The following is a 25006-nucleotide window of genomic DNA, read 5'->3' as shown; positions in this document are numbered from 1 at the left end:
GGAGAGCAGAGGGTGTCCCGTAGTTGCTACATTGATATGGTCCGGGTGGAGGCACGCAAGAGCAGGAGGACTCAGGACGGTGGCGTGCACGCTATCCAAGAGGAGCCTCTGCCTATTGCTGAGGAGTCCATCCTTTGGGAAGAGATTCAGTTGCACACTGATAGAGCAGAGAGCATCACTCGCATTGCTAGTGACCTACCACCGGAGCTTAAGTCGGAGCTAATACAGTGTCTGATCCGTAATAGGGACGTTTTTGCTTGGTCCCCGGAAGAACTGCCTGGAATCAAACCAGAGATAGCTGAGCACAAGCTGCATTTAATACCTGAAGCCAAGCCAGTCAAGCAGAAGAAGAGAAATTTCTCTGCCGACCAGAATAAAATTATTCGAGCTGAAGTGGATCAGCTCAAGAAGGCGGGACATGTTCGGGAGGTGTAATTCCCGTCATGGCTCTCTAACATTGTGTTAGTAAAGAAGCCTAACAACAAGTGGAGGGTGTGCATAGACTTCCGCGACCTCAATAAAGCCACCCCCAAAGACTGTTACCCTCTCCCGCGGATAGATCAGATGGTGGATTCAACTGCTGGCTGTGAGAGGATATGCATGATGGACGCTTATCAAGGATATCATTAGATACCCTTAGCTAGGGAGGATCAGGAGAAGGTTAGCTTCATAACGGCTGATGGTACTTTCTGCTATACAGTCATGCCATTTGGACTTAGGAATGCTGGGGCCACCTACCAAAGGATAATGGATAAAATCATTCGGAGTCAGATCGGGCGGAACGTTGAAGTCTATGTTGATGACATCTTGATCAAGTCCCCCCTGGCGTCCGGTCTAATAAAAGATGTAGAAGAAACCTGTGGGACTCTGAGACAATATGGTGTAAAGCTGAATCCTCTGAAATGTCTGTTCAGGGCCAAAGGAGGGAAGTTTCTGGGATATCTGGTGACTGAACGAGGGATAGAAACCAATCCTGAGAAGGTTCAAGCACTCCGAAACATGCAGATCCCTCAGAACCTGAAGGAAACGCAGAAGTTAGTAGGCAGGATAACGGCGCTGTCCAGATTCATCTCCAGATCTGCGGATCGAGTCGCGCCCTTCTTCAAAGTGCTCAGGAAGGCAGCTAAGTTTCAGTGGACGGAAAAGTGCACACAGGCCTTTGAGGAGCTAAAGCAATACCTGGAATCTTTACAATCGCTGTTCAAACCTGTTGTTGGAGAACCCCTTTGGGTCTATTTATCAGCCACCCCCGAGGCCGTGGGGGCCGTGCTAGTTAAAGAGCAGGATAATGTACAACAGCCAGTGTATTTTTTCAGTCATCTATTGAAGGGGGCTGAGTCTCGGTACACAGCCCTGGAGAAGTTGGTTTACGGACTTGTTCTCATGGCTCGGCGCCTCCGACCGTATTTTTTGGCGCATCCTATTACCGTCCTGACAAACAGTACAATGGGTCGAGCTCTCACCAAGGTGGAAGTAGCGGGTCGGCTTATCAAATGGGCAACCGAGCTAGGGGAATATGATATACAGTATCATCCCCGAACCGCGATCAAGGCACAGGCTCTGGCGGATTTCTTGACAGAGGTTTATCAGGCGGATTCGGAGGAGGTTTGGAAAGTTTATGTAGACGGGTCTGCTACCCATCATGGAAGTGGTGTAGGTGCGCTTCTAATATCTCCGCAGGGAGACATAATGCAGCTGGCTGTGCGGCTAAATTTCAGAACTACCAACAATGAGGCAGAATATGAAGCCCTATTAGCAGGCCTGCAAGCAGCTCGGCATGTGGGGGCAAGCCAAGTCGTAATATATTCAGATTCACAGCTAGTAACTCAACAGGTGACCGGACATTTCGAGGTAAACAATGAAAAGATGCAAGTTTACAAAGAAGCCTATGAGAAGATGAGGCAAGATTTTAAAGAAGTCACAGTCACTAAGATTCCCAGGGTTGAAAATGAAAGAGCGGATGAATTAGCTAAGATGGCCAGCTCCCTAACCACTTGGGTACTTGATAGATCTATAGCACAGACCTTCCTTATAGCTCAGATAGATCTACAAAATAACCTAGGAGGAGTAATTGATTGGAGGGCGCCCATAATAAATTTCCTCCAGTAAGGAATTGTACCAACCAACTTAGAAGAGGCGCGTATGCTCAGGAGATAGGCCCATTCTTATGTCATGATTGGAGATCAACTGTACAAAAGGTCTTTCTCCAGACCTCTGCTCAAGTGCTTGAATATGGAAGAAGCAGATCAGGCCTTGCGGGAGATACATTTAGGGTGCTGTGGCAATCATGCAGGCGGAAGAACACTGGCTCGGAAAGTACTACTGGCCGGGTATTTCTGGCCTACCCTGCAAAAGAATGCACAGAAGCTGGTGAATACTTGTTTGTCATGCCAGAAGTATCAGAACTTGACGCACCGACCCACAGAGCTGCTGAGAACTTCTATAGTGTCTTGCCCATTTGACCAATGGGGTATGGATATTGTGGGACCTTTCCCAATGGCTACAGGGCAGAGACGCTTTCTGTTGGTAGCAGTAGATTACTTCTCCAAGTGGGTAGAGGCGGAAGCTCTGGCCAGAATTACTGAAGATGCGATGATCCAGTTTTTGTGGAAGAATATCTTTTACAGATTCGGCTTGCCTCATAAGTTAGTGTCGGACAATGGCAGACAATTTCAAGGACGCAAGATACAAAGTTAGTGCAAGGGGTTCGGCATAACTCAGGCCTTTACTTCGGTGGCCCATCCTCAAAGCAATGGTCAGACAGAGGTAGTCAATCGGGAAATAGTGCGAGGGCTCAAAGTCAAGCTGGATCACTCGGGAGGCAATTGGGTGGACGAGCTGCCGAGCATTTTGTGGGCTTATCGTACGACACCTCGAGAAAGTACAGGTCTGACACCTTTCCATCTAATATATGGCAATGAAGCAGTGGTACTTCTAGAGGTTGGGATACCATCCGTCAGAAGAATGATGTATGACGAAGGGAACACAGAGCGACGGTTGGCCGAACTAGATTTCATCAGTGAAATTCGTGAACAAACAGCTGCCAGGTTGGAAGCTTACAGACAGAGGATGAGACAAAACTATAATAGAAGGGTGATCCCCCGATTCTTCGGAGAAGGAGACCTAGTCTGGAAGCAGGTGAAACCTTTAGGGGAAGTGACAAAGTTGGCGCCTCAATGGGACGGACCATACAAAGTTATCAAGAAATTGGCATCAGGGGCCTATTATTTGCAGGATGCTCAAGGAAGGAAGCTAGACCGACCTTGGAGTGCTAATTACTTACGGCCCTATCGCGTTTGAGGGGGCTGACTTTGTAAGCCAGGTCAGGTGAAGGGCCTGGAGATAGCAGGATAGTCAAGTAGAAACTCAAAGACACGTATGTACATGTACAAATCTTATCAGTTTAATCAGTTGGTACAGATCATTTAAAAGGGGCAAAGATCTCATCCGGAAAGCCTTGAATGATCTTGTCTTGATCCAAGAAGTCTGCGGGAGGGATGGAGTTCAAGAAGTTCTGTGCGTGAAGTTGTCGGATAACTCCAGCCGTCGTGTAGGGTACGGTCGCAGAAAAGCGTGCCCCAGCCTGGGATAAAAATTCAGGAGAGCTCAGATAGGACATTCGACTACGCAGGCAACGATCGTTCTCTCCTTCTTGATAGACCGCCAGGGCAGTAGATACTCCCGTCAAAGCCGCCCGAGACTGGGATAGTTTCGCCCTCAGAGCCCTCAGCTCAGCTCCTTGAGTTTCCAACTGAGCCGCCTGAACCTCCAATTTATTGTTCCTCTCCTACAGAAGGGTATCCCTGGACTGTATTTCCTGAGCATGGTGAGCTAGTTGTTGCTGATACCCTGCCTCAGATGCAGCTCTTTCCTCCTTCAAAGCTTGGAGTTCATCTTTGACCTGTACCAGGGACCTTTTCTGCCGATCGGTCTGATTGGTTAAGGCTTGGATTTCTGCTCGCAATACATAACTAGCTTGGGCTGGGTCATTCAGTTGCAGCTCTAATTCAGAGACTCTCTCTCGGAGTTCTTTGCTTTGATGATGGAGGTTGTGGAAAGATTGGTTCAGAACTAAAGATTCTGCATGAATATGGATGGAAGATATAACCTTCAGTTAAGGCAAATTAATAACAAGTGTAAGGTAAGGGGTACTTACTTTAGCCCAAGACTTCGAGAACCTATCCATCTGGACTAATGGCGGCGCGCTATCCATTTGACTCATGCTCTCTGCCCACAAGCTGCCAAGACAACCTTTCATCATTAGAAGGCTCATGGGGACGTCATGTCGCCGAACTAAAGCAGCTTCAGAAGGGATAGTGGTTTTGTAACGATAGCGGGCGGAGGAGGAAGGTTGAGAAGGGCCGGCGGCAGGACCAGGAGGAGCAGGAGGTGGCCCGGGAATGTGTTCAGTTGGCGCTGTGTCATGACGCTCGCCTGAGCTGGTTTCCTCAGCAGGGGTAGGGGCAGAGCGGAATGCCGCTGGTCTTCCCCTGTAAGGGTTGGGAGAGGCTGCCAGATAAATAAAACAAGAATGAAGAGGGGAGTGGTGTTAGGGCCAGCCGCGGTGGCAGCGGGGAGCAATATGGTAGTAAAAGGAACAGGATCAAGCGTTTGTGAAGTCAGACCTGGTCTTCGACGTCGTCTGTGAAGCAGGGGATGGTTGTCAGAGTCAGAATTATCAGAGCAAGGCTGACCCCGTGAAAAGGTTGGAGCACCCCTGTCGGTGGCGCCCCGACCGGATGAGCCTCGACCTACACGATGAAGGGCTGCGCGAGCACGTCTAGAGGCCCGGGAGGCTCCTCGGAAGACGCGTCTGGCCAGACGGCCGGCTTGATCACGACCCCGACCTCGGTTCGGGGCGGCAGGTGAAGGAGAAGCGTTGTGTGAGGCGAGGTTGGAGGTAGGCTGAGGCGCTGCCCCAAATGAGGTGGATCCAAGATGAGGGAGTAGCCTCCTCTCCAAGATCACTCGACCACGCCGCAGTATTTCCAGATCACTGAGGGGCAAAGGCATAGCCTCTGATGCGCGATACAAAACCTCAGCTGTGGGCACCAACACGAAAGGTCATTCTAACAGAGAAAATGATCGAAAGGGGAAGCTCAGCACGAACTTACCTAAGGAGTGCGGTGTTTCAGGAGAAGGGGGGCTCAGCCTGAAATAAGAAAGTAGGTCGCCGGACAACAGTCTTGTTAGATTCAGGCGCTAATCCTCCATCTGAGTTGCAGCCATAGTAAAGGGGAGGTCCATATGGAATTCTTCCAGTGCCGGAGGTAGAGGCAGCTCAAATTGTTAATGCATAGGCCAGCTTGTTTCCTCCGGAAATCGGAGAAAAAAGAACTTTTTCCTCCAGTTAGCGCTGGGAGGAGGAAGAGGAGAGAAGAAAGCAGTGTGACTGCGAGCTTGGAAATAAAAAAGACCGTCAGCGTGCCGAGCAAGAGCGAAAAAGCAGTGAAAAAGGGGAGCTGACCAGGAAACCTCACAAACTTCGCAGAGTATTACGAAGCCACACAAAATCTTTATGGAATTGGGAGTCAGTTGACCTAAGGAGATCTTAAAGTAGCGGCACACTCCAGATAAAAAAAGGATGTGGGGGTAGACGAAGGCCATATACAAATTATTCAGTGAAGAAAGTACAAGAACCCGGCGGAGGATCGAAGTATAGGTTCGCACCAGTAGAGATGATGGGGCGAAAGCTAGTAGGGATTTCATAAGTATACCGTAGGTCATCCCAATCCAACTCAGCAAAAGTCGAAGCGTCCGGAAAATGCTCCGCTAACAGGGAGAACCAAGAAGAAGAGGTCATTGCAAGAGAGATTACCTCCGGAGGGAGAAAGAACAAACGAAAAGAAGAAGCCTGGAGAAAAGGAAGGATCTCGGGGAAGTCTCAAGGGAAGTCAGTCTGCGGCGACGACGTTTGAGTGCTCCGTGGTAATGGCGAATCATAACAGAAGGAAGAAAGTAAGAAGATACTTATAGGTATTGCGGAGGAAGGATATTTTCGTAAGTTGACCACGGACGGTGGATGTAGGGGCGGAGATAGGCAGGGAACGCCTTGTGAGGATCCTCGAGAATATAACCAGGGGGCATTATAGGAAAGGCAGAGGCTCGAGATACGAGGCACCTCGTGAGGATAAAGGTGTATAGAAGGGCCGTCAGAAAGATAGGCAGATCAAATCAACGGGTTTCGTGGACATGCACCAGAGACAAAAAGTAAAATCTAGCTCTCGTCGAGCTCAGTATAAAAGCAATTATTAGAAGAAAAGCAGCGTAGCAAAGCACAATAAGCAAAGGCGAGCTGATTACTAGAGATCAGCGGATTAACAAAAGCCGTGGACGACCTGCTAAGAGAAGAGGCAAGCTAAGGATGCATGGAAGGGAAGCAGTGTGACCATCCAGATATAAGGGCGAATAAATATAGTCATCAAAAGTTTAGCAGGATCACACAGATAAGTACAGTCATGAAAGATTCAGCATCACCGCATAAACGTTAACATTACAGCATATTTCCGGTTACACAACATCCGGAAGAGAGGGTGCAGGGTCATTGGATACCAACGGAAGGAGCACGGGTTCGGCCAGCACTGCGGAGGAAGACGCAGGATCAGCAGACGCTCCAGGAACAGTAGCAGGAAGAGCCTGGGCAGAAATATCAATGGGAGTCTGGTCGGCTGTGAGGGGAGGAGCCTCCAGAAGGAAGAGTCCATCATCCGTTTCAAAAGAAGGAAAAGTTTCCTGTGGCAATTCCCTAGATAAGCGAGCTGTGTCTAGAAAAGTGGCAGGGGGCGCCGAGCGTAGAAAGCCTTGCTCGAATGCCTGTCTGACCCCACCAGCGGCCCCGTGACATAGCAGCAAGACCATCCAGCTCCCCAACTTTCGGAGGAATAAGGAAGAGTGGATATAGGCCAGTCTGTAGGCTTTCAGCCGCTCTGGTTCGCCAGCCTGGTACACTTCCAAACTGTTCTTGTTCTCGGCAGCCTCGGCACGGGCCACGGATAAGTCGCCCTGGCCCTGAGATGTTGCTTCCTGGGCCTTCAAGAGATCTGCTTGCAAAGACTGAAGGGTAGCTTGGCAAGTTTCCCATTGAATTCGCATGGTTGCCTCCCGGGCAGCGGAAGCAAGAGTCAGAGCCTGGGCATCGGCCAGTCCCATTTGCAGGAGTTCCTGACTTTGCCGCAACAGTGTCAACTCAGCTGATCGGGAAATCAGCTCTGCCTCTTTATCTTTCAGTTTAAAAACTGCCGCTCGATGGCGCTTCGCTTCAGAAGCCAATGAGGATTCACTCGTCTTTAAGGCCGCCTCCAACTTTTGTAGCTTATCAAAGGCGGCATGGGAGATGGCTCAGGCAGAGGCCGCAGATTCCCCGGCGACAAGCAGAAATGCATCCAAGTTTCCCAGTGAAGGCTCAGGAGGGGCTGAGGAAGCCACAGGAGGCTCTAGTTCCCGAAGACGGGCCTTGAGCACCGCATTCTCTCGCTGAAGCTCGGTCGCTTGTTGAACGACGCTCAAACTCGCGGAACAGGTCTGCAAATGGCCATAGGAAAGGAAAGGGGGTTACAGAAATGCATGAGTACCCAGGAGAAGAAAAGGAGCTTACCGCTACCAAGGAACGGGCAATTTGATCAAACCCCTCCAAAGGGGAACTGCTCTCCCAGAATTGACGATTTGCTGATTGCCAGGATGTAGCCAAGTCCCCATAGAAGTCAACCCTACCAAGGATAGAAGACAGGGCGACAGAGGGTGCATAAGCCGGATCCGTCTCGGAGGGAAGTCTCCAGGAAGCCTCAAAAGCTAGATCCGCGGAAGGCAGTTCCTGGGTCGGTGGGGCTGAACTTGGGGGCATGAGAAGAGGAGAAGCTGAGGGAGTCATCGAGCCCTGGGGCTGGTCGCCAGAGGGCGAAGGCGGGGCAGGTAATAAGCTCTGGACCGGTACCGGAGCTGTTAGGTCCAATGACAGGTCAGTAATTTCCAGATCACAGGCCCTCTCCTGGGCCAAGCTTGTATCCGAGGACCTGGAAGGAGAAGAGATACCAACTACACGTTGACGACGAGGGGGTGGCGGATAAGTTGCGGTGATCGGTGCCACTCTTTTGCCCTTGCGCGCAAGACGCAGCTTCATAGTAGGAAGAGGAGAGGGCACTTGTCCTGCTGGCGATGGCTCAGTTGCAGGCCGATCAGAGACTCGGAGTAGGGCTGAGTCTGCAGGGCTGGGGGCAGGTGGTTCAATAAGTGTCGAGGTGGCTACCGCATCAGAAGTTTGGAGCTCTAGAGGCTGCGGACCGACGGAAGCAGCGGGATCAGAAGATAGGCCTTGTGTTAACTCTTCGTTCAGAGCTTGCAGAACGGCCACAGATGGTTTTTCCTGGCTAGCAAAAGAACGGAGAATGGCAACCACTACAAAAATAAGAAGAAAAGGCACCTCAGTTAGCGAAGAACGACATATAAAAACTAGCAACTTACCAAAAGGAGCTCCGATTTCTGTTGAAACGGGGCTAAGACCAAAAGCGTACAGAATGCCTTCTAGCATCAGCACGGACAAGCGAACAACAACACCAGTCAGCTTGTCCGAGGCTGTGGAGCAGGAAGATTCATGGACATGTGAAGGGAAGTCCGAGGAAAGGATGGAACGCCATTGGGAAGGCCCAACTAAGGGGACGGGGGGCTTAAGAAAGAAAAAGCGAGATCTCCAGCCTTTATTGGAAGAAGGTAAGTCATCAAAAAACTTATAGCCCGGCTTGGCCTGTACGTTGAACACCCCCGGCTCGGCCCGCCTGAAGGAATAGAAATGGTGGAATAGTTGAGCGGTCAAGGGAATTTGATAAATGCGGCACAAGATGATGATTCCACAGACGGCTCGGAATACATTGGGGGCAAATTGAGAAATACCAATACCGCAATATTGACTCAACTCGGAGAGAAAAGGATGTAAAGGAAAGTGAAGACCACCTAAGATTTGATCCCTAAAGACAGTGATAAAGCCATCGGGAGGAGAAGAAGGATGTTCATTTGGCGAAGGGAGACGAAACTCATAGGCGGCGCCTAGCCCCAAGTTGGATTGAAGTGAAGACAGGTCATGATGGTCTAAATCAGAGATGTAGCATGAATACCAGAAGATTTCCTTACCATCCATGGTTACGAGGAGTAAGCAAGTGAGGGGGTCGAAGACAAGAAGGGTCACAGGTCGGGCGCAAGCAGGGAGGCGAGAAGTTGCACTGCCAGGAACGACCACGAACGAAAGGAAGAGGATAGCGAAGCGTCAAAGTGAAGACGACGGACTGCCTTTAGGGTTTATAAAGCCCATTCATTCCTAAGAAACATCGAGAGTAGAGCCGAGTATCTTTTTGGGTAATACGCCCCAGCGCTGTCTGATAGGCAGTAAGCGCCGAAGGGTGCGAAAAAGCGTCAGAAGCTGCCGTCAGGAGGCGTGAGCAGTAAAGGCGTCGAACAGGTGTCGTCGCGAGAAGAAGTGCATTAAGGATTGACATGGCAAGGCAATCATGAAGGGGCGTGGCCTAAAGAAGACACATCCTTCATGAAAGGCCCGAGACTAAGCGGGAAATTTCACAAAGCTGCAGAATCCAGACAATTCAAAAGGGTCGAGAATGAGACAGGGCAGGTCAGCAGGAGTGAGGGTCAGATCGGAGAAGTAGCGAGCAGACCTGTGGGGGTGTTGCTTGCTCGGATCATCCGAGTAAGTAGTTTTGCGTAGGTATCGCCTGATTAGATCATCTAACCAAGCGCATCGCGAGAGCTGCGGGGTCATCGCAAACTACGAGGGCATTATGGCTCAAGGGTCAAGTAAGGTTTATGTGCTCCCTTCCTTACTCTTAATCCTATACCATACATAATGCGATTGCAGGGAGAGGAGTGGTGCGAAGGAATAAGCCCCATGGCTAGCAATAACGACCAGATCGACAAAAGCAATTAGGTCGGCATAGGCAAGATGGATGAAAGCGGAAAAGAGCAATTCATCTACGCCTTTGCCATTTGGGGTCCAACTGGTCTCAGACCAGTGCCATCGCCACCGGTCTCGGACCGGAGTATCATTACTGGTCTCAGACCAGCGCCATCGCCACCGGTCTCGGACCGGAGTATCATTACTGATCTCAGACCAGCGCCATCGCCACCGGTCTCGGACCGGAGTATCATTACTGGTCTCAGACCAGCGCCATCGCCATCGGTCTCGGACCGGAGTATCATTACTGGTCTCGGACCAGTGCCATCTCCACCGGTCTCGGACCGGAGTATCATTACTGGTCTCGGACCAGCGCCATCGCCACCGGTCTCGGACCGGAGTATCCTGTGCTCACGCCTAACGACCTTTTAGGTCGGTTATCCCAGACTCTCGCCTCAGTGCGAGTTATAAGTGAGCTCTGTTCTCACGCCCAATGACCTTTCAGGTCGGCTCCCATGCGAGAATCATAAGTGAGCCCTGTGCTCACGCCCAACGACCTTTTAGGTCGGTTATCCCAGACTCTCGCCTCAGTGCGAGTTATAAGTGAGCTCTGTTCTCACGACCTTTCAGGTCGGCTCCCATGCGAGAATCATAAGTGAGCCCTGTGCTCACGCCCAACGACCTTTTAGGTCGGTTATCCCAGACTCTCGCCTCAGTGCGAGTTATAAGTGAGCTCTGTTCTCACGCCCAACGACCTTTCAGGTCGGCTCCCATGCGAGAATCATAAGTGAGCCCTGTGCTCACGCCCAACGACCTTTTAGGTCGGTTATCCCAGACTCTCGCCTCAGTGCGAGTTATAAGTGAGCTCTGTTCTCACGCCCAACGACCTTTCAGGTCGGCTCCCATGCGAGAATTAAAAGTGAGCCCTGTGCTCACGCCCAACGACCTTTTAGGTCGGTTATCCCAGACTCTCGCCTCAGTGCGAGTTATAAGTGAGCTCTGCCCTCACGCCCAACGACCTTTCAGGTCGGCTCCCATGCGAGAATTAAAAGTGAGCCCTGTGCTCACGCCCAACGACCTTTTAGGTCGGTTATCCCAGACTCTCGCCTCAGTACGAGTTATAAGTGAGCTCTGTTCTCACGACCAACGACCTTTCAGGTCGGCTCCCATGTGAGAATCAAAAGTGAGCTCTGTTCTCACGCCCAACGACCTTTCAGGTCGGCTCCCATGCGGGAATCAAAAATCAACTCCCCTGCGAGAATCAAAAGTGAACCCGATGCCCACGCCTAACGACCTTTCAGACTGATATGCCTCGCACTGAGCCGAGCGTCTTCAAATAATCAGGTCAACTACAGCTGATCTTATTTTAGTTCATTTATGCAAATTGCGAATATGCAGCAAATATGCAAGGTACTGAATACGGGAGGTCATCCGTCACACCCATAAAGCATCAATATTAATTGCGAAATCAGGTTTTGCCCGTTCATTATAGTTTTAATTTTCAAGTATTATACTGGTTTGATTATCCGTAATTCATAAAAATGAGTCATGACGCAACTCTTGTCCCTTACATACGGGCCAGTTTCTAAGAATGCTTGCTAGATGAAAATTGATCAGGAAAGACTACGCAGGAAAAGGACAAATATACAAGTATAGCAGCACAGCTCGATAAGTGGGCGATACAGCTGAGGCTACAAGAAGGAACGTCCCGTGAGTCAGAAGTCACTGAGACAACTAAAACCCGGACTAGCTTTAACTCGGAGAAAGGATTGGTTACGGAGTGTGAGCACTGCCGCGTGAAGAAATGCCCGGGGACTCAGGAGCCTCTGGGGCGTTCAAGGCTCTAGCCAGCTCCGCGTGTAAGGAGTTGATGACTGTTTGTTGCTGAGCGATCGTGTGTTGCTTATCGTCGAGATACGCACGGAGGAGAGATAGCTCTGTTTCATGCTCTTGTTACAAACGTTCCTGAAGGCTAAGTTGGCGCTGCAGGCTAGCCTGGCATTCCTCTTTCCTCGCCTTCTCAGCATACACGTAAAACTTTGCGAGACCATACTGGGTTTCCATAGAGTGCAGGGCAGCCAGCTGACGAGCTCGATCCCTGGACATGCGCTTCAGTTCGCGTTCTTTCTCGGCAAGTTGCGAGGTGAGTTGATCTATCCGCGTTTGGGAGGGTGGTTGATCAACCTCATCAGAAGAAGGAGAATGCATCGCGCGAGGAAGAAACTGGTGGAACGTGGGTTATCAAAAGAAAGTAGGGAAGCGCGAAGGAGGAAGGATAGAATAAAGAAGTGTCTGTGAGGTTCTTTAAAAAGGGGAGCTCGTCTTTAAGTCAAAGCAACTACTTGGGCACGGTACCTCAAGCGACGGGTAAAGTAATTAAGGAGGCATAGTATCCCAAGCGACGGGACACAACGGTCAAAAGTTGGTACGTGAGACAGGAAGCAGAGGGCGCAGAGGTATGGTAGAACACAGAGATATGCTGAGGTCACAAAGATATGCTGAGACCTAAGAGATGTGCTGAGGTCTAGTCAGTCAGACTGTCGTCCTCCTTTGACTAGACTTGTGGGGGAGGCTTGTGATACGGCTGGCAATGGGGGGGCCCAAAAGGAAAGGATGAGAAGGGTCAAGGCCATATAGCGGTCAAAAGTCAAGGTGAGGTGGCAGTCAATAGTCAAGGTGACTTGGCAGTAAATAGTCAAGCTGACTAGGCAGTCAAAGTCAAGCATATGGGGTAGTCAGAGGCCAGGCAGACTGTCGATCAAGGGGGCAAAGCAGTAGAAAGACAAAGGGAGACGACAGGCCGAACACAGGGCACAGGTCGGGATCGGCAGAGCTGTTTAAAGACAGCTCGATCTACAAGCCCACGGTCGAGGGCCAGGAAATACAAAGCGCAGGGTACAGGTCGGGATCGGCAGAGCTGTTTAGAGATAGCTCGATCTACAGGCCTGCAATTCGAAGGCCAGGAAGTACAAATCACAAGTCAGGATCGACAGAGCTGTTTAGAGATAGCTTGATCTACAGGCCCATGGTCGAGGGCCAGGAAATACAAAGCGTAGGGTACAGGTCGGGATCGGCAGAGCTGTTTAGAGACAGCTCGATCTACATGCCTGCGATTCGAATGCCAGGAAGTACAAATCATAGGTCGGGATCGGCAGAGCTGTTTAGAGACAGCTCGATCTACAGGCCCATGGTCGAGGGACAGAAAATACAAAGCGCAGGGTACAGGTCGAGGTCGACAGAGCTGTTTAGAGACAGCTCGGCTTACAGGCCTGCGATTCGAAGGCCAGGAAGTACAAATCACAGGTCGGGATCAGTAGAGCTGTTTAAACACAGCTCGATCTACAGGCCCACGGTCGAGGGCCAGGAAATACAAAGCGCAGGGTACAGGTCGAGGTCGACAGAGCTGTTTAGAGACAGCTCGGCTTACAGGCCTGCGATTCGAAGGCCAGGAAGTACAAATCACAGGTCGGGATCGGCAGAGCTGTTTAGACACAGCTCGATCTACAGGCCCACGGTCGAGGGCCAGGAAATACAAAGCGCAGGGTACAGGTCGAGATCGACAGAGCTGTTCAGAGTCAGCCCAACTCGCAGGTGACGCTTAGAGGCCGGATCTGATCGGGGGATGCGAGGCAGACGCAGGCCACAATAGAGCGGATGAGCTAAGCCGTGCTGGAGTCGGAGAATCACAATTGTCCGTCAAGGGGTAATCATTACATACCAGCGATATGTGCGAAGGCGGAGGTTTCTAAACGGAAAGATGCCCTCATAACCAATAGCAGCCTGACAGATGTCCTTCATTACAAGACAAAACCCATGTGTAAAAGTGGAGGTTCCTAAACGAGAAGATGTTTTCACAACCAATAGCAGCACGACAGGTGTCCGGGACTACACGACAAAGTCCAGCGTCTAACACTTTCTAACATGCTGACAGGTTCTAGAAGCGGTGGCGATGCATAAAAGGAGGAGGATTCTTCGTACGCGGGTACGCTCTCTGGTCACTTTTTTCCACAACCTTTCACTTTCAGTAAGTTTTTTTTCCTTCTCTTTGCATTTTCTGGGGAAAAAGTACCTGACTTGAGCGTCGGAGGGCCTGACCCGGGGACTTTTTCCCTGGGGTTCTGGTCTCTAACGTGAGGAGGGAGGATCGTCTGAGTGTGTGCAGGGTCCTGCAGCATCGTCAGCCGCCCGTGGGAGCCGGATCACCCACGACTTTCCATCAACAACCAAGCCATCGCGACCAGCCTTTGTCCGACTCAGCTTTCAGACAAGATCAGTTATTAATAAAATCTTATTTGATTTAGGTAATAAGCAATTCTTGAGTCATTATGCATGCTTAACATATCAGCAAATGGATCATACAACTCGAAATGGAAAAAATCTTTAAACAAGTGGTTTTTTTTTTATTTTAACAAAATTTATATTCCAAAATTATCCTCTGATATTTACCCTTTGGGATAAAAAAAATACCTCTAACAATTTATTAAATGTCATTTCGCCCATACATAAATTGCCCTAGCTTTTTTGACTCACAATCGCGAAATCGTGAAACCCTAGTAAAGGTGTTCTAAGTCGTCCCATGAAACTCTATCGGCATTCTAAGTCGTCCCTACTCCGCGAAGAACCTTAGTGGCGTTCCACTCGTGAAGGAGGCTTTCTCGACTCGCAATTGTGAAGAAGCCTAGCGACATTCTTCATAGGAATTTATTTGATCAACAACAAGATTTGGGGATTATGTTTCTCTAGCACAAGTATTTTATTTGATTGATGCACAACAAGATTATTTAAATTTTAGGAGAGTTTTATCAGAAGTCCTTCCCCTTTAGCCTTCAATTTTCGATGAAAAATGCTATCTCCTGTCTTTGTGTTCTTCCTTGATAAAGTTTTAATTATCAGTTAATTTGTTTTTGACCTGACTCAGCTACCCTAATATGTTCACTATGATGAAACAGAATTTGTTATTGTTGGAACACCCGGAGCTAGAGGGGGAGGGGGTAAATAACTTGCTGGCTTCGTCAATAATGATTTATAGCAGATATCTTGAAGCGACGACTCATCAATGCTAACACAAAGGATTTACTTAGTATCTACCTCAATAAGGTAACTAATCCAAGAATCTAGTCCTCTCTCATACATCCACTATGAAAATACTCCTTCTCGGAAACAATTCAGAGGCAAAGAAAGCTCGTACACAACTCTATTCCAGTAAGAAGAAAAGAAGAAGTAAATGCAAATGAAATCTTACCAGATTTATAATAATAAAACCCTAGCTTGCTCTCTTCTTATATGGAAATGTCTTTTGATGCTTGAAAATGTAGCAACACTTTGCTCCAATCAAGAACCGGCGATGAGTTGTCGTGAAGAAGTGGAGAAGAGTTCTACTTTAAATCTCAGCAAAAGCCCTTTTCTAGGGTTCTTCGACGCCTCCTAGTCGATTCAATTTTTTCCTAATCGATTCCGACGTCATCTGACCATTTGCGCACCTGCAGAATGACTCTTTTCGAACCTAATTGATTGATGAGGCATCCCAATCAAATCAGAGAGCCTTAATTGATTATGCAACTTTCTATTCACTCACAAAAAAGCCTTAATCGATTAGCACAATCGATTAAATCCTTTTAATCAATTATCTCAATCGATTCACTTTCTCACGACAAAAATATTGCCTAATCGATTGACCCAATCGATTAGCATGACCAAAATCGATTGCCTAATCGATTTTACCACCTTCTATGCTCGTGAACAAACTATCCTAATCGATTGAATCAATCGATTAGGCTTGGTCTAATTGATTAACCAATCGATTTAGAGGTCCTTTTCTGTATTCTCACAAGAACTTCCTAATCAATTGCCCAATCGATTTGATTAGGGCCAATCGATTGTCTCAATTGATTGTCTAACCCTAACTTGCTTCATCCAAGTATAGAGTCCCCTTACCTAATATCTGGTCAATTGTAACCTGTTGGGACTTCTCCATCAAGTGTTCGATCAATCCTTTGACTCACTTGGATTTTTTTTCTCGTGCCAACTATCCGGTCCTCCATGACCCACTTGGACTTCCACACACGAGTTGTTTAGTCAATCTTGATCCATCTGGATTTTCACATGTTTGGTTTCACTCACTAAGGCTTTTCACTACCTAGCTTCACTCACTAAGATTTTCCCACTGTCTGACTTCACTCGCCAGGGCTTTCCACCACCTAGCTTCACTTACTAGAATTTTTTCACTGCCTAGTTTTACTCACTAAGGCTTTTCACCTAGCTTTACTCACCAGGATTTTCCAATCTTCCTAACTTCACTTGTCGGGACTTCTCAATTTGTCTATCTTCACTCACCAGAACATTCACACCAAGCATTTGGTCAACACTGACCCACTTAGGTTTTTAATCTTTTGCCAACCTTCCCATTAGACTTACCCTTGCCTATGTTAGGATGTATACTAAAAGCCTAGCTTTTGGTATAAATATTTATCTAGAAATAAGAATCACATTGGTCAAATGTCTATATTTATGATAAATGTAGTTGTTCAATTAATTTATATTGTAGATAACATGGTGTGTGGTATCACACACAGAGGATCATGTTATCAGTACCTTATAAATTATAAACAGTAGCTCACGACCATGATGGAAAGGAACAAACCATTGGAAGGTTGTAGTGTAATTAGGTATTAGTTTATCTTAACTATATAATTATACTAGTACACTTAGAGTGTATTGAGTAGGACCATTAGAGGTCGTTTCTTTTATACTGACTTTATAAAGGAACAAAGACCTTAGTTATTATGGAAGTGTGTGCTCTTAATCCTAATATAATAACAAGCACATATATTTGATATTTATTTCTTTAATTTATCAATGGATGAGATTTAATTTGATAAATCAATAAGCCCGATAAGTTGGGAAATGATATCACTTATAGTGTGTGTTGTTGATTATAGAAGGAAACTGTGTCCTAGCAATCTAGGTTGAGAATGTCCCCAAGAGGAGCTCATAAGGATTGTTATGTTAAACCCTGCAGGTGGACTTAGTTCGACATGACGATGAAGTTGAGTGGTACTACTCTTGGAGCTAGATATTAATTAAGTGAGTTGTCAGTAACTTACTTAATTAGTGGACATTTGTTATCTTAAACACAGGGAGACTAACACACTCATAATAAGGAGCCCAAAATGTAATTTGGGATTGGTGCGGTAGTTCAATAATAGTTCTTTAGTGGAATGAATTATTATTGATGAAATTAAGTTGTGTGTTCGGGGTGAACACGAGATGCTTAATTTCATCGGGAGACCAAAACCAATTCCTCCTCTCGGTCCCTATCGTAGTCTCTTGTATATAGAGATTTATACCCACCACATACCCATCTTCTTACCCATCCAATGGGACCGACCAAGCTAGCTTGGAACCCAAGCTAGGGCCGGCCAAGATCAAGTGGATGAGCCAAGTTGGTGGTCGGCCAAAGCTTGGGTCCCAAGCTTAGGTGGCCGGCCACTAGAATATTAAAAAAGATTTTTATTAAAATTATTTCTTATGTGGATATCATGTTTTTAAAAGAGAGTTTAAAAATTAAAAATGTCCTTTTATAGCTTTCTACAAAAGATTAAGAGAAGAGATTAATCTCTTTCCTTATTTGTAGATTAAAAGGATGGTTTTAATTTTTGGAAAAAACTTTCCTTATTTGTAAATCATCTACATGTTTAAAAGAGAGTTTAAAATTTGAAATCTTTCCTTATTTGTTGATTAAAAGGTGGATTTTAAATTTTAAGAAAACTTTCCTTTTTAACCATGTTCATGATTTAAAAGAGAGTTTAAAAATTAAATATTCTCTTTTATAAGTTTCTACAAGAGATTAAGAAAAGATTTGATATCTTTCCTTATTTGTAGATTAAAAGAGATTTTAATTTTTAGAGATAACTTTTTTTTATCCACATGTTTAAAAGAAAGATTTTAATTTATAAAATTTCCTTTTTACCAATCATAAAGGGATGAAAATTATTGGAGAAATTTTTTATAAATTTCTGGAGACAAATTAGGAAGTTTTAATTAATTAAAACTCTCCTTGTTTATAGCTTTAATATGGTCGACCATTATAATTGATGAGAAGAAAATTGTTTTTAATTAAATAAATTTTCTTTTTCAATGCCAAAAGAATTAAGGAAGTTTTTATTAAATTTTTCTTATTTGCCAAGACCAAGGATTATAAAAGAGGGGGTAGAGGAGACTTCATGGTGAACATCTCTATTCTATTTTTCTTCTCTTTTCTCCTTGGGTGTGGCTGACCCTTCTTTTTCCTCTCCTCTCCTTTGTGTGGCCGAAACCTTCTCTTGGTGGAGATAACTTTGGTGGCCGGATCTAAGAAGGAGAAGAAGGAGAGAAAAGAAGTCGCTTTTATAGCATCCCTTGGAGCATTGGTGGTGGTTGAATCTCTTCATCCTTGGAGGTGCTCTTGTTGTGGCCGAACCTTGCAAGGAGGAGAAGAAGGTGCTTTGGTGGTTTCTCATCTCAGAAGATCGTTGCCCACACAACGTCCGAGGTTAGAAGAGGAATACGGTAGAAGACCTAGAGGTTTTTGTTTGCAAAAGAAAAGGTATACTAGTATTTAATTTCCGCATCATACTAGTTTTATTCCTTTGTAAAAATACCAAATACAAGAGGCATGCGATTCTAGTATTTCGAATTAGTTTTCGATGTTGTGTTATTTTATTTTTCTTTTCCTTGTGATTTGATTGTTCTTTTTGGTTGACCTAAAGTTATTTAAGAAAATTAAATATTAGCTTTCCTTAAAAGGCTTTGTCTAGGCGGTGGTGGTTGTTCCCATATCCAAGAAGGCCATGTGCCTCACCATGCAGTCCTGGAAGCCAATTTTGGAAATTAATATTTAATGGAATTAATAACCTAGGTGATTTGGATCGAACGTGTTAAGTTCCGCAGGAGATCCAAGTCTAAACCTAAAAGAACAAATAAATTAAACTTAGGATCAAACGTGTTAAGTTCCGCAAGCGATCCGAGTTTAATTTAAAAGAACACATGGTAGCTAGGAAAAGGTTCAGACCTTTGTACAAAATTTTTGTACAGTGGAACCATTAGGTTTTCCGAATAGCAACCAACAGCCTAACCTCCAGTTAGGATTTTTTAGTCAAATATTCGGTCAATCTTAACCTACTTGTCTTCTTATCAAACTTTGACCAATAATCTCCCATATGGATAATTGCACCAACAATCTTTATATATTATCAAATATCAAGACTCAAGCTTAGTTAACTTGGTCAACTTTGATCCAGAAAAAATTACACCAACAATCTCCCTATTTTTTGATGTTTGATAATACGTTTAAGTTAGGTTCATCCACTAGCCTCAACTTCTTCTTCATGTCAAAGTATGAATGAGAGTTTCACATTCTCTCCCTTTGAACATGGAGAATTTTCAAACTCAACCCCTATATTGTTCCCTTTTGCCACATATTAAAATCTCTTCCCCTGAAGAGTTACCCATATATTGTTCACTACCTTACTTGTTGTTCACAATATCACAATGAAGGTTATATATCCTTCATTGTCTTCCAACGCTCATCCTTGAGCATACACCCATCATCCAATGCTCATCCTAAAGCATTCACAGTATGAAAATAAAGATTTTCCATCTCCCATTGTTTTCCAATGCTCAAACATGAGTATTCATAACAATGAAGATATTCCACCTAACATTGTTTCATTGTTCATAAATAAAATCTAAATCATATCTTGAAGGAGTAGCTCCCCTTAAAAGCATGTTCTAATTTTCTATCATTGCATCAACAATGACTTAGAATTCTAAACCTTTAAGAAATCCAAAATTTAAAGTTATGAGATTAAAAATCTAATATTGAAACTAAACATCCTCCTAAACTTCAAGTTAGTCTACTTTAACTATTTTTTTTCTTATTTTTTTTTATCAAGAAAACTACCTTTAAAGACATATAAATGCATTTTTTTAGGGTTAGGGATGTTGGGTAACCCGACGCGAGTGCGTGCTAGAACACATTTCATAAACATACGCAGCAGAAAATAAAAATAATAATAATTCCTAATTATTACATCACACACACCACATGTATACAATGATACAACATGTCAAACATGATCGCATAATTAAAATTTTACGAAAAGTAAATTTACTCTAGATATACCTGACAGATGATGCTTAGAAGATTCCATCAGATGATCTGGAGTGGGAAGGAGATCGACCATGCGATGCTTCGAAGCCTCGCCTCTACTCGTATCCACGCTAAGCTATCTTCAAGATGACTTTGATAAGTCCAAGTCATGTCTCTACTTCAGTACTAGCCAAAGATGGGAGATAGTTCAATCTGAGAGAGATCCCACACCCCAATTTTATGCCCAACGGCGCAAGCAACCCATCGAGACAAAAGGGGAAGAGAGGACAACCCTTTGTGGTTGTTGTTCTGAGAGGGAGGCCGAAAGGTTCGACAGCTACAATATCTTCCAGCGATGAGGCTGTGGGTGGCGGCAGCAAGAGGACAGATTCCTCTTGGTCTATCGAACGCTTATTGAACTTGCTGGTGACTGAAGATAGCTACTGGCAGGTGGTTGGAGCTTCTCGGAAGGCAGCTGGCAGGGACAGCCGGTGACATAGTCCTCCGGCAGCCGCAGCAAGCGGCGGCACTCGAGCGCGCTTGGGCATCCCTCGCAAATAAGGGTGGCGTCATAAGAAGGACACTCCTCCTTGGTGCTTGCTGATCGGTGGTTGTGCTTGGAGGTTTGGCATCGACGATGCAATAGGAAAGTGGCGGTGATAAAAATAGGGCAGAGCCCTATTTGTTTTCGGCGGAGGCGGAAAATGAGAGAAAAAACAAAAAAACAAAAAAACAAAAACACTTATTGTTAGTTTTTCCGTTTCATATATGTTAGGACCTTTGTGCCCGCTAGAGGGGGTGAATAGCGGTTCGTCGCGCTTGCGTCGGTTGCGTCTTGATGATGTGCAGCGGAATATAAAATACAAAGACAAACACAACCACAACGTTAACACCTAGGGTTTACTTGGTATCCACCTCAAGATGAGGTGACTAATTCAAGGATCCACACACTCGAACACTCTCCACTAGTAAACAACTCCTTCTCGATCGCAGCTGAAGGCGGAGAAGCCTCGTACAAACACACACAACACTACAACACTCACACAAGAAGAAAATACACGAATATAACTGAAATACAACTTCTTCTTGCTTACTTGTTGCTTGTTGTTGCCTCTTGAACCTTGGGAATACACCCCAAGAGCCTTCAAAATCTGGCGGAGAAGTTCGGAGAAGATCGTTGAAAAATCATGTGAGCTCGCAAGAAAAGATCGCAAAGATCTAGCGAAGAAGACGCTTCGCCCAGGCTATATACAGTGCTCCTAATCGATTGATATCAACCCCAATCGATTGCCACGTCACATCTGCACAATCCTAGCCATCCATCACCTACATCATGCGCAACGGTCGAATCCCAATCGATCAGTCAATCGATTGGGGCAGTCTGAATTGATTGGTGGATCGATTCAGACGCTTTCTGTGTTCTCGCGATCGCGCGAGAACTTTCCTGCCCAATCGATCGGCTGATCGATCGGTAGCTCCTAATCGATCGCCCGATCGATTGGGAAGCCCTCTGTGCTCGCGAATTATGGTCCCAATCGATCGACCAATCGATTGGGCCATTCCTTCCTTCGCAACACACTCCAATCGATCGTCTGATCGATTGGACCCTGGTTCAATCGATCGCCCGATCGATTGACCAGCCTGGACTTGACTCAAACTCAAGTCCAAAGTCTCTAACCCAACTCCCGGTCAAGCGTGACCTGTTGGATCTCCATGCCTAGTATTTGGCCACACCCGACCAACCTTGAACTAACCTTCTAGCCTCCTCCATTTGCCTTGCGTCCCTCGGATATCTCCCCATCCTTCATGCCTTGCCTTCAGGAGCTTCCTTCGGCCTCATCCTAATTGTCGGGTTCTCATTGCCAAGTCACACTAGGACTTACCTTGCCAAGACCACATGCTTGGACTTACAACCTTTGCCAAGATCACACTTGGATTTTTCGTTGCTTGGCTCCTCACCAGGACTTCCCAATTGCCTGGCTCCTCACCAGAACTTTCTCCTTTGCCAAGATCACACTTGGATTTTCAGTTGCCTGGCTCCTCACCAGGACTTCCCAAATGTCTGGCTCCTCACCAGGACTTTCATACGCCTAACCTCCGGTTAGGACTTCCATACGCCTAACCTCCAGTTAGGACTTCACCACTGCCTAACCTCCAGTTAAGACTTACCCAGTCAAGTCTCCTGTCATCCCTGACCTACTTGACTTGTCTTCTTATCAACCTGATCAACCCTTTGACCATCTTTACAACCGGACGATTATCCTAGTAATCTCCATATATTGTCAAACATCAAAACTCAAATTTCGACTCAAGCTTGACTCAACTCAAGCTTAGTCAAACTGGTCAAACTTGACCAAAAAGGAAATTGCTCCAACAATCTCCCCCTTTTTGATATTTGACAATACCTCTAAGTTAATACCTCTAAATTAGGCTAAATCTCATAGCCTTAACCTATTCTTTATGTCAAAGCTAAAAATCATAGCTTTAACCTCTTCCTTATCACAAGGCTAAATCCTATAGCCTTAACTCCTTTTTTATACCAAGGCTAAATCTCATAGCCTTAACATTCTTCTTTATCCCAAAGCTAAATTTCATAGCCTTAACTCCTTCTTTATACTAAGGCTAAATCCCATAGCCTTAACCTTCTTCTTGGGATGAAGGCCTAACTTAACCTTCCATTCTTCTCCTTTGTCACACATCAAAAAAGAAAAACAAACTCTTCACGATAAGAGTTAACTCTTTGTTGTTTACAACCTCATATGTTGTTAACAACCCCACAATGAAGATCTCATAGTCTTCATTGCTGCCAAAGCTCCCCCTTGAGCTCTACTTCACTTCACAATGCTCATCCTAGAGCATGCATCAACTTCCCAATGAAACTCCCATTCATTGTATTCAATGCTCCCCCTTGAGCCGTAATCTTCTTCTCAATACTCATCCAAGAGCATTTTTCATTTTACCAATGAAGGTACGATCCCCTTCATTAACCCAATGCTCCCCCTTAAGCCGCAATCTACTCCATTATGCTCATCCGAGAGCATTTATCATCTTAGTAATGAAGATAACTAATCTTCCATTGCTCCCCAATACTCGACCCTGAGTATTAATTCATCACAAAGGTTTAACCCTCTTCCAAGGTCTTTGAAAAGATTTTTATGTTTTCAAAGAGTAACTCCCCCTAAAAACATGGTCAAACTCCTATCATTGTACCAACAATGACTTGGGGTTACTAAATAATTAGGAAAACTAAAACTCGAAGTTTTGAGGTTTAAAATTCAATAATGAAACTAAACCTCAACCTAAACTTTACCTAAGTCTACATTAACCAAACCATGCTTGTTTTTATCATGAAAACTCCCCCTAAGTGTATACAAATATATTCCAAAGGGTTAGGAATGGTTAATGACCTTTGAAAATCAAAACTTAAAGTTTTAAGGTTCCAAAATTCAGAATTGAAACTAAACCTTATCCTAAACTTCACTTTGGTTTCTCTTAACCAATCCATACTTGTTTTCAACAAGAAAACTCTTCCTAAATGTCTACAAATGTATTCCAAGGGGTTTGAAATGGTTATTGGAACTTGAAGTGACTTAAAGTGCTGAAATCAGACTTTTCAGGCCAAAATCAGACTTCCCAATCGATTGAAGTTGGGACTCAATCTATTGAAATCACTTCAATCGATCAATTGATCGATTCCGCAAGCTACTGCTCGTAGAAATACCCTCTGAATCGATGCACTGATCGATCCAGCCTGGGTCAATTGATCGGCTGATCGATTCACTACCCTTCTGTTCATGGGAATTGACTTCCCAATCGATCGGCTGATCGATCGAACCCATCTCAATTGAGCCGATCGATTGGGGTTCTGATTTCCTGAAATTCAATTTCAGCGAAATTCAAAAACTCCCCAAAAATTCTATAAAATTTTAAAAATCATGAAAATTCATGTAGACATTATTTATGGTATACTTTATCAAGGAAAAATAATTTTATATGAAAATACTTCTTATTTTCAAAGATTGACACAAATTTGAAAACTTGTAAAAATTTTAATGTTTTCTTCAAGTTTGTGTCTAACTATTCAATGATGATTTCTATCAAAAGATAGTTTTCACCCAGATTTTCCAAAAGCATTTTAAAATCATTTTCAAAACCAATATCCAACCATGTTCTTTGGGCTCAATGCACATGACTTGTACATTAGCTTTTCCAATGATTGGAAGCCACATAACTATGTGTTTTGATGAACCTAAATCTCAACAAGATGCACTAAATCAACATCTTGAGTTTTGTTCACCATCCTAACATCTCACTTGTATCTAATGTGTACTAAAACACATACAAGTCACCTTATGATTCTTTGTGAGATGTATATTTGATTTTGCCCTAAACTAAGGGATCATGCATATCTATCTAGGCATTAAGAGACTTATGATCATCCACCTAGGATGTCATTTGGTATAATCCCACTTGTTGGGATATTTACCATTTTTAGTAAATGTCTTTTGTCCTTAATTACAAGAAAATTAACATAATGCATGATATGTTATGACATACATCAAAAAGAAAGAATCAAAAGAAAATTTCCCATAGCTACATGATGTATGTATGACATGACATGGTATTTTTATATTTTTCATAGTAATCATGAATGCAAAAATAAATATGATGTCATGACATATAATATGCAATCAATCATGACATTTTAGCATAAATAAAATATACCTAGATAATCTATCTAAGTATTCTTAAACCTTAGCTAAAACCTTAAAATTAAGCCTAGATTGCTTATCTCTTGAAGGAATGCCACAACCCAACTTGGCATTTCTTTTACCCCTTTTCCATTTGTACCAATTGAAATTAAGAATTCAATCCTCAAATATTTGTTTGGCACATATTACTCTCTTTAAGGATCAAACATTTAGATTGAGACTTAATTTTGCTCTTAATCCCTTAAGAACATACTAATATCTCAACTAGACATT

This window comes from Zingiber officinale, chromosome 7A (assembly GCF_018446385.1).
Source record: "Zingiber officinale cultivar Zhangliang chromosome 7A, Zo_v1.1, whole genome shotgun sequence".
Classification (NCBI taxonomy): domain Eukaryota; kingdom Viridiplantae; phylum Streptophyta; class Magnoliopsida; order Zingiberales; family Zingiberaceae; genus Zingiber; species Zingiber officinale.
Note: the sequence above shows the minus strand (reverse complement) of the source record.